The 14205-nt window shown below is 41.0% G+C and overlaps 1 non-coding gene across 1 annotated transcript; it reads left to right on the top strand.

Annotated features, from left to right (window-relative positions):
- Positions 1-1586: 1586 nt before the first annotated feature.
- On the top strand, positions 1587-1717 carry LOC136137404 (small nucleolar RNA SNORA17). Its single transcript, XR_010656738.1, has one exon. It is a non-coding gene; the product is annotated as a small nucleolar RNA SNORA17 (small nucleolar RNA).
- Positions 1718-14205: the final 12488 nt, after the last annotated feature.

The following is a 14205-nucleotide window of genomic DNA, read 5'->3' as shown; positions in this document are numbered from 1 at the left end:
ACTTTGTTGTACAGCAGAAACTAACACAACATTGTAAAGCATTTATACTCCAATAAAGATGTGAAGAACAGAAAAAAACAAACAAAAACCCCCACAAATATCATTAAGAAAGCAGAAGTTACCCTAGTACTATTTCTCTGAACACACACAAGGGCGTTTGAATGTGACCAATAAAAATTCTAATGTTGAATTGCAGAAAAACAATAAACTAATTTTTAATTATTATGTGCCCCATCACAGGGTGACCCACTAATATGAACAATTAAGAAGCAACTATTTTCAAACATGATTTTTTAAAATAATATGTGAGTGAACAGGAAACACTTACCATATACACACACATGAGAAAAAATTTGAGGCAAAAGTAAGTCCTCCATGTTAAGTTTTCAGATAGGCTGAAACTAATAATATAGCATTTACATTATTTATAGCATTTATATGTGCCAGATATTGTTCTGTGTGCTGTGCCTTTATTAACTCATTTAATCTTAATAACCTTATGAGGTAGTTATTTTTTTTATCATCCTCACCCTTTTCCAGATGAGGAAAATGGGACATGGTAATCATTAACTTGCCCTGGATCATTGTAAGTACAAAGATTTCCTAAGTTAGGATATTGGAAAGGGCTCATCACACTCCACAGAGCATACTCATACTCAATAGGGATTTTATTTAAAGGTAATCAGTACAATGCAGAAAGGGAAAAAGAGCCCAGGCAAGCACTGAGGGGTCTGGCTGACATCCAATGAACAAGCTCCCAGTGTCCTTAGTCACACAAGGATCTGATCACATTGTTTCAGGACTGAACTACCCATACTTTGTAAGGAATCTAGGCTTCAGGAGAGTTCAGAGCTGAGGTTCCCAGTGGGGGTCTTATACCCCTGGAGCCACAGATTAAAGGCAGGCTGACTAACCAGTTAGGCCACTTGAAAACCTTCAGTGAAAACCGATTCTGGGGGTCACCAGCAGAGTTCAGCACTTTAAATACCACCTCAAAAATCCTACCACCCTTTTCTTGACCAAGAGTCAAAACCCAGACATCTAGGGGTCTCCAGAGATAAAGACTGAGCTTTTTCCTATTTCTTCTCCTACTACTGCTAAGACAACTCTCTTCTCTGGACCCTTGAGAGCCCATGTTCATTTATCATTTGACTAGTCAACAAGTAGCTGTTGACTAACTGGCTAACTGATGATGCAGTGATATATGAAAGTTCTTCCCCCACCCCCACCTGGATCTCACTTCAATAATCAGTCACCAAAGGTGTAATGCAAAATAAGCTGGTTAAAAGGAAGGTACCCTAAAAGGTCTGCAGAGAAGGAACTAGAAAGTAGGGAGGCACTCAGCAGACATTCTACACTTTATAAACATTAAATGGTTAAAGAAGCAAAACAATGTCTCTGTACAGAAGTGATTTGTTTTCCCTGTGGGCCCAAGTGTTTACTCAACAAGCAATTTCCTCTGATTACAAGTGTTATTTGCTCAAAATGGATTACAAAAATTACCTCTTATATTACTTTCATCTGTGACCCTCAACATTCAGCACAACCTATGAGCTGTTCTGTAGTCTTAAAAAATGCCCAGCTCCACTGCCCCTAGAGGCGTTGCAGGTGTGGTTGCTGTACCACATCTGTGTCATTAGGTGGCAGAGAGAAGAGAGGCCTGACTGTGCCCAGCGTCCTGGCCCGTGGACGTCTGGATGATTGATAGTCTGACACTTGAAAAAAAAAAAAAAAAAAAAAAATGCCCAGCTCCACTTTGCATTGTTAGACTGTATCAATTTGCTTTGCTAACTAAAACTTAAGGACTTAAAATAGGAATCATGATTCTGTAGGTTGCCAATTTGGGCTAGGTTCAGCTGATGGTTCTTGTGGTCCTAGCTGGGGTAGATGACGCTCTATAGTCAGCTGCTGGACTGGCTCAGGGGTGCTACTCTCGGAAGTCTCAGATGGGACAGCTTGTCTCTAATCCATGTGGTCTCCCATCCTCCAAAAGGCAAGCCTAGGCCTGGAGGCTGCACAGGGTTCCAAGAGGGAGAAAGCAGAAGTGAGAAAGCTCTTGAGATCTAGGCCCAGAATTAGCACATAATTACTTCTGCCAGATTCTACTAGCCAAATCACAAGACCAGCCTAGATACAAGGGGTGGGGAAATAAAATCCACCTCTTGAGAGGAGAACTGCAAAGTCACATTGCAAAAGGGGTAGATACAGACAGAGGAAGGATTTTGGCCATTTTTACAATCTGTCACCCAGGTAGATTGCCAGAAAAAATACAGGATACCCAGTTAATGAATAATTTTTTAGTATAGGTATGTCCCATGCTATATTCAGGACATGTCTATACTAAAAAGTTATTCTTTGTTTACCTGAAATTCAAATTTAACTTGATGTCCTGTATTTTTGTTTGCTAAATCTGGCAACCCTACACACAGACCGTGTCAAAAATAAACAAAACCTTTCTTTATCTAAAGGAGAAAGAGAACTTTGAACTTGAAATTATTTTTAAAATGTACAACTATACCAAATGCTGTGTTAAAATGAGCCAAAAGCTCTAAGTATACCCACAGGAAAGGAGTAACTTGGCCCCCCTCCACAGTCTAGGAACCATCTTGGCTTAACTGGTATTAACTACCCCTAAAATAAAATATAACAGACTATGTTTCATTTCAGTTATGCATTAGATGAAAAAAATGCCACATTGAACACTAACAAGAGAAGAGTCTGTACTTTCTGTAATTTGGACCTCTTCTATACTTACAATAATTCTTTTACCTACCTAGGAGGAATTTTTAAAAATCTTCAGAAGATATTAATCATTATGCTACCCTGGAATTTATTATATCTAATCATACCAAAGATACCTGAAAGTCATATTTTAAGTACCTTACCCATACACTGTAGTAAAATTTGATGCTTTCCTCTATGAGTTTTTATGACTGGCTCATTTTCTCTCACTATAACTTTTGTAACTAGAAGTGACAGTGCAAAGGTCAAATAAATGTGCATCATTAAGCAATACAACCTGATATTTCTAGACAATAACTCCCTCAGATGAGGAAAGAGAAGCATACCTGAAAGGTCACAGCCCTTCTTACTGTCCCTTTGCTCCTCTGGTCATCTCTGCCCACTACATGCAATGATTGTGCTACAAATTTACAAGGACTTTCTGTGCTGGGACTCCTATGTAATACAGAATTCAGCACACAGTGTGTGCTAATAGTTGTTAAACAGGCTCGTGATGTAGTTTCTTGCACCTAGCTCTAAATAAATCAGGCTCTGTTGTTTATTCCAAAAACCTCAGACTTGAAGAGAAATTTAGAGATTCCTACTCCATGCTGCCATTATACAAAACACAAAACAAAATACTGTGTCCAGGATCACATCAGCAGATGATTGTGTGTGATGGCAGAGCCCAAGAGCAAAGATACCACACTGTTTTTCAAACATGAAGATGATGGACAAGCTCAATCAAAGTAGCATCTACCTGAAGAAGGACTTTTTCCAATAAACAAGTACATTTCCTGAGATTTTATGGAGCAGAACGATGGTCAAGTCTGCCATGTTAGGACCATATTTATATTCCAAATTTGACAGGAAACACTAAGATTTAGCTTGTCCTTCAGAAATGGACTAACCACACATTTCACTAAAATAGGGATGTGAAAGATTAATACAGTTGTAATTTTGATATGCCATTTGTAAAAGTGAGTAAAGAGATTCAGTTATGAAATAAAAGGATTATTACAAGTACATATTCATTTCCCTGTACCAATAATGTTCCCAGCTCACCCTACTTTCTGACTTCAAGCCATGGACAATGTCTATTTCTTTGCCTGGAGCCTCTTCTTTACAATATAAAACTCTATGTAACCATCAAATCCCAGATGAAGTGCCAAACCACCCATGAAGCTCTCCCAGCTCTCCCCATTGTTCTAGAATCAAAAGATGTGTAATCTGAAAATTATAAGATGCTGATGAAAGAAATTGAACATGACATAAATAGATGTTTCTGGATTGGAAGAATCAATATTGTCAAAATGACTATACTACCCAAGGCAATCTACAGGTTCAATGCAATCCCTATCAAACTACCACTGGCATTTTTCACAGAACTAGAACAACAAATTTTACAATTTGTATGGAAACGTGAAGGACCCCGAATAGCCAAAGCAACCCTGAGAAAGAAAAACAGAGCTGGAGGAATCAGGCTCCCTGACTTCACATTATACTACAAAGCTACAGTAATCAAAACAGTATGGTACTGGCACAAAAACAGAAATATAGATCAATAGAACAGTATAGAAAGCCCAGAGATAAACCCATGCACCTATGGTCAATTAATCTACAACAAAAGAGGCAAGAATATACAATGGAAAAAAGACAGTCTCTTCAATAAGTGGTGCTGGGAAAAATGGACAGCTACATGTAAAAGAATGAAATTAGAACACTCCCTGACACCACACACAAAAATAAACTCAAAATGGATTAAAGACCTAAATGTAAGACTGGATACTGTAAAACTCTTAGAGGAAAACATAGGCAGAACACTGTTTGACATAAATCACAGCAAGATCTTTCTGGATCCACCTCCTAGAGTAATGAAAATTAAAACAAAAATAAACAAATGGGACCTAATCAAACTTAAAAGCTTTTGCACAGCAAAGGAAACCATAAACAAGATGAAAAGACAACCCTCAGAATGGGAGAAAATATTTGCAAACGAATTGATGGACAAAGGATTCATCTCCAAAATATACAAACAGTTCAATAACAAAAAAACAAACAACCCAATCAAAAAATGGGTGGAAGACCTAGATAGACATTTCTCCAAAGAAAACATACAGAGGGCCAAGAGGCATATGAAAAGATGCTCAACATTACAAATTATTAGAGAAATGCAAATCAAAGCTACAAAGAGGTACCACCTCACACTGGTCAGAATGGACATCATCAAAAAGCCTACAAACAATAAATGCTGGAGAGGGTGTGGAGAAAAGGGAACCCTCCTATACTGTTGCTGCAAATGTAAATTGGTACAGCCACTGTGGAGAACAGTATGGAGGTTCCTTAAGAGACTCAAAATAGAGCTACCATATGATCCAGCAATCCCACTCCTGGGCATATATCCAGAGAAAACCACAATTTGAAAAGATACATGCACCCCAATATTCATTGCAGCACTGTTTACAATATCCAGGACATGGAAGCAACCTAAATGTCCATTGACAGAGGAATGGATAAAGAAAGTATGGGAAAAGGTCGGCGGGAAGATGGCGGAAGAGTAAGACGTGGAGATCGCCTTCCTCCTCACGGATACACCAGAAATACATCTACACGTGGAACAACTCCTACAGAACACCTACTGAAGGCTGGCAGAAGACCTCAGAGCTCCCAAAAGGCAAGAAACTCCCCACGTACCTGGGTAGGGCAAAAGAAAAAAAGAAAAAACAGAGACAAAAGAATAAGGACGGCACCTGCACCAGTGGGAGGGAGCTGTGAAGGAGGAAAAGTTTCCACACACTAGGAAGCCCCTCCGCGGGCGGAGACTGCGGGAGGCGGAGGGGGGGAGCTTCGGAACCGCGGAGTAGTGCACAGCGACGGGTGCGGAGGGCAAAGCGGGGAGATTCCTGCACAGACGATCGGTGCCGACCGGCACTCACCAACCCGAGAGGCTTGTCTGCTCACCCGCCCGGGCGGGCGGGGCTGCGAGCTGAGGCTTGGGTTTCGGTTTTGGACAGAGCGCAGGGAGAGGACTGGGGTTGGCGGCTTGAACATAGCCTGAAGGTGTTGGTGCGCCACGACTAGCCGGGAGGGAGTTCGGGGAAAAGCCTGCACCGGCCGAAGAGGCAAGAGACTTTTTCTTCCCTCTTTGTTTCCTGGTGCGCGAGGAGAGGGGTTTAAGAGCGCTGCTTAAAGGAACTCCAGAGACGGGCGCGAGCCGCGGCTAAAAGCGCGAACCCCAGAGACGGGCGGGAGACGCTGGGGCTGCTGCTGCTGCCGCCACCAGGGGGGCTGTGTGCGAGCACAGGTTACTCTCCGCGCCCCTCTTCCGCGGAGCCTGTGCAGGCCGCCACTGCCAGGTTCCCGGGATCCAGGGACAACTTCCCCGGGAGTACGCACGGCGGGTCTCAGGCTGGTGCAACGTCACGCCGGCCTCTGCCGCAGCGTCATGCCGCCTCTGCCGCCGCAGGCCCGCCCCGCACGCAGTGCCCCTCCTTCCCCCATCCCCCAACCCCCGGCCTGAGTGAGCCGGAGCTCCCGAATCAGCGGCTCCTTTAACCCCGTCCTGTCTGAGCAAAAAACAGACGCCTTCCAGCGACCTGCGCGCAGGGGCAGGGCCGGGTACAAAGCTGAGCTCCTGTGAGCTGTGAGAGCAGGGAGGAGAGGGGGAGGTCTCTCCCGGCAGCCGCGGAGGCGGCGGATTGAAGCTCCACAATCAACTTGATGTGCACTGCATTGTGGAATACCTGAATAGACAGGGAGTGATCCCAAATTGAAGAGGTGGAATTTAGGAGCGAGATCTGTGATTTTTTTCCCTTTTCCTCTTTTTGTGAATGTGTGCGTGTATGCTTCTGTGTGAGATCTTGTCTGTATACTCTTGCTTCCACCATTTGTCCTAGGGCTCTATACGTCCATGGTTTTTTTTTTAAAAAAAAAAAAATTTTTTTTTTCTTAATAATTAACTTTAATTGTAATAACTTTATTGTACTTTACCTTCGTTCTTTCTTTCTTTCCTTCCTTCCTTCCTTCCCTCCTTTAGACAGCGAATCACCCCAGGTTGAGGAGGTGGTCTCTGGGAGCAGGATTTATGATTTTTCCCCCTTTGCCTCTCTTTGTGAACGTGTATGGGTATGCTTCTGTGTAAGATTTTCTCTGCATAGCTTTGCTTCCAACATTTGTCCTAGGGCTCTATCCGTCCATGGTTTTTTTTAAAAAAAAAAAAAAAATTTTTTTTTCTTAATAATTAATTTTAATTGTAATAACTTTATTGTACTTTACCTTCGTTCTTTCTTTCTTTCTTTCCTTCCTTCCTTCCCTCCTTTAGACAGCGAATCACCCCAGGTTGAGGAGGTGGTCCCTGGGAGCAGGATTTATGATTTTTCCCCCTTTGCCTCTCTTTGTGAACGTGTATGTGTATGCTTTTGTGTAAGATTTTCTCTGTATAGCTTTGCTTCCAACATTTGTCCTAGGGCTCTATCCGTCCATGGTTTTTTTTTTAAAAAAAATTTTTTTTTCTTAATAATTAATTTTAATTGTAATAACTTTATTGTACTTTACCTTCGTTCTTTCTTTCTTTCTTTCTTTCCTTCCTTCCTTCCCTCCTTTAGACAGCGAATCACCCCAGGTTGAGGAGGTGGTCTCTGGGAGCAGGATTTATGATTTTTCCCCCTTTGCCTCTCTTTGTGAACGTGTATGTGTATGCTTCTGTGTAAGATTTTCTCTGTATAGCTTTGCTTCCAACAGTTGTCCTAGGGTTCTATCCGTCCTTTTTTTTTTCTAAATATTTTTTAGTACAATAACTATACTATACTTTATTTTATTTTTATTGTATCTTCTTTCTTTCTGTCTTTTTTCCTTCTTTCCCTCCTTCCTTCCTTCCTTCCTCCCTCCCTCCTTTCTTTCCTTCTTTGCTTCTTTCTTCCTTCCTTCCTTTCCTCCTTTCCTTCTTTCTTTCCTCATACTTCTACTAATTCTCTCTACATTTTCTCCTTCTTTCCCTCCTTCCTTCCTTCTTTCCTCCCTCCCTCCCTCCTTTCTTTCCTTCTTTGCTTCTTTCTTCCTTCCTTCCTTTCCTCCTTTCCTTCTTTCTTTCCTCATACTTCTACTAATTCTCTCTACATTTCCTCCTTCTTTCCCTCCTTCCTTCCTTCCTTCCTCCCTCCCTCCCTCCCTCCTTTCTTTCCTTCTTTGCTTCTTTCTTCCTTCCTTCCTTTCCTCCTTTCCCTCTTTCTTTCCCGATACTTCTACTAATTCTCTCTACATTTTCTCCTTCTATCCCTCCTTCCTTCCTTCCCTCCTCCCTCCCTCCCTCCCTCCCTCCTTTCTTTCCTTCTTTGCTTCTTTCTTCCTTCCTTCCTTTCCTCCTTTCCCTCTTTCTTTCCTCATACTTCTACTAATTCTCTCTACATTTTCTCCTTCTTTCCCTCCTTCCTCCCTCCCTCCCTCCCTCCCTCCTTTCTTTCCTTCTTTGCTTCTTTCTTCCTTCCTTCCTTTCCTCCTTTCCTTCTTTCTTTCCTCATACTTCTACTAATTCTCTCTACATTTCCTCCTTCTTTCCCTCCTTCCTTCCTTCCTTCCTCCCTCCCTCCCTCCCTCCTTTCTTTCCTTCTTTGCTTCTTTCTTCCTTCCTTCCTTTCCTCCTTTCCTTCTTTCTTTCCTCATACTTCTAATAATTCTCTCTACTTTTTCTCCCTTTTATTCTGAGCCGTGTGGATGAAAGGCTCTTGGTGCTCCAGCCCAGGAGGCAGGGCTCTGCCTCTGAGGTAGGAGAGCCAACTTCAGGACACTGGTCAACAAGAGACCTCCCAGCTCCACATAATATTAAACGGTGGAAATCTCCCAGAGACCTCCATCTTAACACCAGCACCCAGCTTCACTCAACGACCAGCAAGCCACAGTGCTGGACAACCTATGCCAAACAACTAGCAAAACAGGAACACAACCCCACCCATTAGCAGAGACGCTGCCTAAAATCATAACAAGGCCACAGACACCCCAAAACACACCACCAGACGTGAACCTGCCCACTAGAGAGACAAGATCCAGCCTCATCCAGCACAACACAGGCACTAGTCCCCTCCACCAGGAAGCCTACACAACCCACTGAAACAACGTTAGCCACTGGAGACAGACATCAAAAACAACGGGAACTACGAACGTGCAGCCTGCAAAAAGGAGACCCCAAACACAGTAAGATAAGCAAAATGAGAAGACAGAAAAACACACAGCAGATGAAGGAGCAAGATAAAAACCCACCAGACCTAACAAATGAAGAGGAAATAGGCAATCTACCTGAAAAAGAATTCAGAATAATGATAGTAAGGATGATCCGAAATCTTGGAAGTAGAATGGACAAAATGCAAGAAACAGTTAACAAGGACCTACAAGAACTAAAGATGAAACAAGCAACGATGAACAATGCAATAAATGAAATTAAAAGTACTCTAGATAGGATCAATAGCAGAATAACTGAGGCAGAAGAACGGATAAGTGACCTGGAAGATAAAGTAGTGGAAATAACTACTGCAGAGCAGAATAAAGAAAAAAGAATGAAAAGAACTGAGGACAGTCTCAGAGACCTCTGGGACAACATTAAACGCACCAACATTCGAATTATAGGGGTTCCAGAAGAAGAAGAAAAAAAGAAAGGGACTGAGAAAATATTTGAAGAGATTATAGTTGAAAACTTCCCTAATATGGGAAAGGAAATAGTTAATCAAGTCCAGGAAGCACAGAGAGTCCCATACAGGATAAATACAAGGAGAAATACGCCAAGACACATATTAATCAAACTGTCAAAAATTAAATACAAAGAAAGCATATTAAAAGCAGCAAGGGAAAAACAACAAATAACACACAAGGGAATCCCCATAAGGTTAACAGCTGATCTCTCAGCAGAAACCCTACAAGCCAGAAGGGAGTGGCAGGACATACTGAAAGTGATGAAGGAGAAAAACCTGCAACCAGGACTACTCTACCCAGCAAGGATCTCATTCAGATTTGATGGAGAAATTAAAACCTTTACAGACAAGCAAAAGCTGAGAGAGTTCAGCACCACCAAACCAGCTTTACAACAAATGCTGAAGGAACTTCTCTAGATAAGAAATGCAAGGGCTTCCCTGGTGGCGCAGTGGTTGAGAGTCCGCCTGCCGATGCAGGGGACACGGGTTCGTGCCCCGGTCCAGGAAGATCCCACATGCCGCAGAGCGGCTGGGCCCGTGAGCCATGGCCGCTGAGCCTGCGCGTCCGGAGCCTGTGCTCCGCAGCGGGAGAGGCCACAACAATGAGAGGCCCGCGTACCGCAAAAAAAAAAAAAAAAAAAAAAAAGAAATGCAAGAGAAGGAAACGACCTATAATAACGAACCCAAAACAATATAGAAAATGGGAATAGGAACATACATATCGATAATTACCTTAAATGTAAATGGACTAAATACTCCCACCAAAAGACACAGATTGGCTGAATGGATACAAAAACAAGACCCTTATATATGCTGTCTACAAGAGACCCACCTCACACCTAGAGACACATACAGACTGAAAGTAAGGGGATGGAAAAAGATATTCCATACAAATGGAAACCAAAAGAAAGCTGGAGTAGCAATTCTCATATCAGACAAAATAGACTTTAAAATAAGGACTATTAAAAGGGATAAAGAAGGACACTACATAATGATCAAGGGATCGATCCAAGAAGAAGATATAACAATTGTAAATATTTATGCACCCAACATAGGAGCACCTCAATACATAAGGCAAATACTAACAGCCATAAAAGGGGAAATCGACAGTAACACATTCATAGTAGGGGACTTTAACACCCCACTTTCACCCATGGACAGATCATCCAAAATGAAAATAAATAAGGAAACACAAGCTTTAAATGATACATTAAACAAGATGGACTTAATTGATATTTACAGGACATTCTATCCAAAAACAACAGAATACACATTTTTCTCAAGTGCTCATGGAACATTCTCCAGGATAGATCATATCTTGGGTCACAAATCAAGCCTTGGTAAATTTAAGAAAACTGAAATTGTATCAAGTATCTTTTCTGACCACAACGCCATGAGACTAGATATCAATTACAGGAAACGATCTGTAAAATATACAAACACATGGAGGCTAAACAATACACTACTTAATAATGAAGTGATCACTGAAGAAATCAAAGAGGAAATTAAAAAATACCTAGAAACAAATGACAATGGAGACACAATGACCCAAAACCTATGGGATGCAGCAAAAGCAGTTCTAAGGGGGAAGTTTATAGCAATACAAGCCCACCTTAAGAAGCAGGAAACATCTCGAATAAACAACCTAACCTTGCACCTCAAGCAATTATAGAAAGAACAAAAAAGCCCCAAAGCTAGCAGAAGGAAAGAAATCATAAAAATCAGATCAGAAATAAATGAAAAAGAAATGAAGGAAACGATAGCAAAGATCAATAAAACTAAAAGCTGGTTCTTTGAGAAGATAAACAAAATTGATAAACCACTAGCCAGACTCATCAAGAAAAAAAGGGAGAAGACTCAAATCAATAGAATTAGAAATGAGAAAGGAGAAGTAACAACTGACACTGCAGAAATAAAAAAAATCATGAGAGATTACTACAAGCAACTCTATGCCAATAAAATGGACAATCTGGAAGAAATGGACAAATTCTTAGAAATGCACAACCTGCCAAGACTGAATCAGGAAGAAATAGAAAATATGAACAGACCAATCACAAGCACTGAAATTGAAACTGTGATTAAAAACCTTCCAACAAACAAAAGCCCAGGACCAGATGGCTTCACAGGTGAATTCTATCAAACGTTTAGAGAAGAGCTAATACCTATCCTTCTCAAACTCTTCCAAAATATAGCAGAGGGAGGAACACTCCCAAATTCCTTCTACAAGGCCACCATCACCTTGATACCAAAACCAGACAAGGATGTCACAAAGAAAGAAAACTACAGGCCAATATCACTGATGAACATAGATGCAAAAATCCTCAACAAAATACTAGCAAACAGAATCCAACAGCACATTAAAAGGATCATACACCATGATCAAGTGGGGTTTATTCCAGGAATGCAAGGATTCTTCAATATACGCAAATCTATCAATGTGATAAACCATATTAACAAATTGAAGGAGAAAAACCATATGATCATCTCAATAGATGCAGAGAAAGCTTTCAACAAAATTCAACACCCATTTATGATAAAAACCCTCCAGAAAGTAGGCATAGAGGGAACTATCCTCAACATAATAAAGGCCATATATGACAAGCCCACAGCCAACATCATCCTCAATGGTGAAAAACTGAAAGCATTTCCACTAAGATCAGGAACAAGACAAGGTTGCCCACTCTCACCACTCTTATTCAACATAGTTTTGGAAGTTTTAGCCACAGCAATCAGAGAAGAAAAGGAAATAAAAGGAATCCAAATCGGAAAAGAAGAAGTAAAGCTGTCACTGTTTGCAGATGACATGATACTATACATAGAGAATCCTAAAGATGCTACCAGAAAACTACTAGAGCTAATCAATGAATTTGGTAAAGTAGCAGGATACAAAATTAATGCACAGAAATCTCTGGCATTCCTATATACTAATGATGAAAAATCTGAAAGTGAAATCAAGAAAACACTCCCATTTACCATTGCAACAAAAAGAATAAAATATCTAGGAATAAACCTACCTAAGGAGACGAAAGACCTGTATGCAGAAAATTATAAGACACTGATGAAAGAAATTATAGATGATACAAATAGATGGAGAGATATACCATGTTCTTGGATGGGAAGAATCAACATTGTGAAAATGACTCTACTACCCAAAGCAATCTACAGATTCAATGCAATCCCTATCAAACTACCACTGGCATTTTTCACAGAACTAGAACAAAAAATTTCACAATATGTATGGAAACACAAAAGACCCCGAATAGCCAAAGCAATCTTGAGAACGAAAAAAGGAGCTGGAGGAATCAGGCTCCCTGACTTCAGACTATACTACAAAGCAACAGTAATCAAGACAGTATGGTACTGGCACAAAAACAGAAAGATAGATCAATGCAACAGGATAGAAAGCCCAGAGATAAACCCACGCACATATGGACACCTTATCTTTGATAAAGGAGGCAGGAATGTACAGTGGAGAAAGGACAGCCTCTTCAATAAATGGTGCTGGGAAAACTGGACAGGTACATGTAAAAGTATGAGATTAGATCACTCCTTAACACCATACACAAAAATAAGCTCAAAATGGATTAAAGACCTAAATGTAAGGCCAGAAACTATCAAACTCTTAGAGGAAAACATAGGAAGAACACTCTATGACATAAATCACAGCAAGATCCTTTCTGACCCACCTCCTAGAGTAATGGAAATCAAAACAAAAATAAACAAATAGGACCTAATGAAACTTCAAAGCTTTTGCACAGCAAAGGAAACCATAATCAAGACCAAAAGACAACCCTCAGAATGGGAGAAAACATTTGCAAATGAAGCAACTGACAAAGGATTAATCTCCAAAATTACAAGCAGCTCATGCAGCTCAATAACAAAAAAACAAACAACCCCATCCAAAAATGGGCAGAAGACCTAAACAGACATTTCTCCAAAGAAGATATAAAGAATGCCAACAAACACATGAAAGAATGCTCAACATCATTAATCATTAGAGAAATGCAAATCAAAACTACAATGAGATATCATCTCACACCAGTCAGAATGGCCATCATCAAAAAATCTAGAAACAATAAATGCTGGAGAGGGTGTGGAGAAAAGGGGACACTCTTGCACTGCTGGTGGGAATGTGAATTGGTTCAGCCACTATGGAGAACAGTATGGAGGTTCCTTAAAAAACTACAAATAGAATTACCATATGACCCAGCAATCCCACTACTGGGCATATACCCTGAGAAAACCAAAATTCAAAAAGAGTCATGTACCAAAATGTTCATTGCAGCTCTATTTACAATAGCCCAGAGATGGAAAGAACCTAAGCGCCCATCATCGGACGAATGGATAAAGAAGATGTGGCACATATACACAATGGAATATTACTCAGCCTTAAAAAGAAATGAAATTGAGTTATTTGTAATGAGATGGATAGACCTAGAGTCTGTCATACAGAGTGAAGTAAGTCAGAAAGAAAAAGACAAATACCGTATGCTAACACATATATATGGAATTTAAGGGAAAAAAATGTCATGAAGAACCTAGGGATAAGACAGGAATAGAGGCGCAGACCTACTGGAGAACGGACTTGAGGATATGGGGAGGGGGAAGGGTGAGTTTTGACAGGGCGAGAGAGAGTCATGGACATATACACACTAAAAAACGTAGTAAGGTAGATAGCTAGGGGGAAGCAGCCGCAAGGCACAGGGATATTACTCGGGGCTTTGGGACAGCTTGGAGGGGTGGGAGGGGGAGAGTGGGAGGGAGGGAGACGCAAGAGGGAAGACACACGGGAGCACATGTATATGTA

This window comes from Phocoena phocoena, chromosome 17 (assembly GCF_963924675.1).
Source record: "Phocoena phocoena chromosome 17, mPhoPho1.1, whole genome shotgun sequence".
Classification (NCBI taxonomy): Eukaryota; Metazoa; Chordata; class Mammalia; order Artiodactyla; family Phocoenidae; genus Phocoena; species Phocoena phocoena.
The sequence above is the reverse complement of the archived record's forward strand: the minus strand, read 5'-3'. Positions and strand labels throughout refer to the sequence as shown.